We start from the raw sequence: 1,640 nt of genomic DNA, 5'->3' as shown, positions 1-1,640 counted from the left end.
CCTTGTATAAAATTGTTGGGGAGCCTGGACTACGTATAAAAAAAAAAAAAAAAAAAAAAAAAAAAAAAATATATATATATATATATATATATATATATATATATATATATATATATATATATATATATATATATATATATATATATATATATATATATATATATATGGATAGCAGTTGTGAGTTGGCGCCCTTTTTTATGCCTTTAAGTACTGGGTCTCTATTAGCCTTTGATGAATAATAACGTGGATAAGAGTAAAGTCCAAAACTTTGAAAATATTTATTAAAAGGTCTTTAAAACCACTTAGTAGTGGTGAATATTCCAGATCATAAAAAGTTTTTCACATTAGCAAACAGATGTTCCCAACGCGTTTCGTCCCTGCAAGGGACTTCATCAGGGGTTTGCTATAAACATAGAAATAAACACTTTGAATAGATGACTGTGCATACATTTTTACAATAATATAACATCAATGGACTCCACTTTTAAACAATCATGATTAAAAATAGACTGGCAAGGTCAACTAAGTAAAACGATTAGTATTTAAAAAGTTTACACGAATAGGGAGGAACAGGTGAAGAACAAATAGGTGAAAGGAAAAAATATATAAATATTGCGATGTTCATCGTGTGTTATAAGTAACACAAAGGTGACGTACCGAACTTATTAGAAACAATTTCCCCGAATCTCGTATGTGGGATAAAACACCAACCAGGAATGGATAGATACCTGATGGGGATAATACACTATTATTAGAATATTGTTACACTGTGCATTTGTTTAGTTAGTCCAGATTGTTTAAGGGGACAGTTCTTTTCATTATGGTGAATTTCAATGGGGCCCCTCTACCACTGAACTTACACTCTTATTGGAAAGCTCTCATCCAGTGGTCAATATTGGATCAAGAACTCGTAGTTTCTTGTAAAGGTTATATCGGTGAATTTGCAGCCTGGTAGCTGTGGACATATAAAGATTCAATGACTGTAGATAATTTTAGTGTAATCGCCTTTATAAAGGCCTAGCTACAAACTTATCAAATTTAATTAGAAATATACCTTTAAGGGTTTGGGTGGTTGGAGAGTTCCTCCTATATGATTATCTCCAGTATGGAATTGGTTGAACTAGTAAGACATATTTTCAGTAGAAATTAACTGTCTGTATAAGTAAACAGTCGATTAGAACATTAAAAATGTATGGATGACCCCTATTAACCTATAATCTCTGATATAGATTTTTATTTAGTGGTCCGCCTAAGCGTTTAAAATAAATAGGTTAATTTTTTCAACTACTATCGGTATCATACTATGTGCCAGATGAATACAATTTTTACCAAGATTCAGGGATTTGATATTTGTGTTTAGAATTTAATGGTCCCCTTATCGAGGGATAGCTCCTATTCTCCAGAATACCGGGTAATCGACTCACGAGGTGTCTCCCTTAATTAGACCTGTCAGGTCCCAACAGAGAAAAGTTCCAAGATGACATACATACCAATAAAATCAATTATAACCCGCATACAAATTGCAGTTTTTTGTTCCGCAAATGGTTCTCACTGTCTGGTAGAGAAATAAATCATCTTAGATCATTTTATAATTTAAATACATTGAACATGACTTGTCAACAATTACAGTCTTAAATCTC

At 32.0% G+C, this 1,640-nt stretch overlaps 1 long non-coding RNA gene across 1 annotated transcript; it reads right to left on the bottom strand.

The window, feature by feature from the left end:
- Positions 1-238: 238 nt before the first annotated feature.
- LOC146079612 (uncharacterized) lies at positions 239-1,108 on the bottom strand. Its single transcript, XR_014474646.1, has 3 exons — positions 861-1,108; positions 658-728; positions 239-403 (listed from the first exon to the last, which is right to left on the bottom strand). It is a non-coding gene; the product is annotated as an uncharacterized LOC146079612 (long non-coding RNA).
- Between the last annotated feature and the right edge of the window lie 532 nt (positions 1,109-1,640).

The sequence above is a fragment of the Crinia signifera genome, chromosome 5 (genome assembly GCF_055691185.1).
Source record: "Crinia signifera chromosome 5, ASM5569118v1, whole genome shotgun sequence".
Lineage (NCBI taxonomy): Eukaryota > Metazoa > Chordata > Amphibia > Anura > Myobatrachidae > Crinia > Crinia signifera.
The sequence above is the reverse complement of the archived record's forward strand: the minus strand, read 5'-3'. Positions and strand labels throughout refer to the sequence as shown.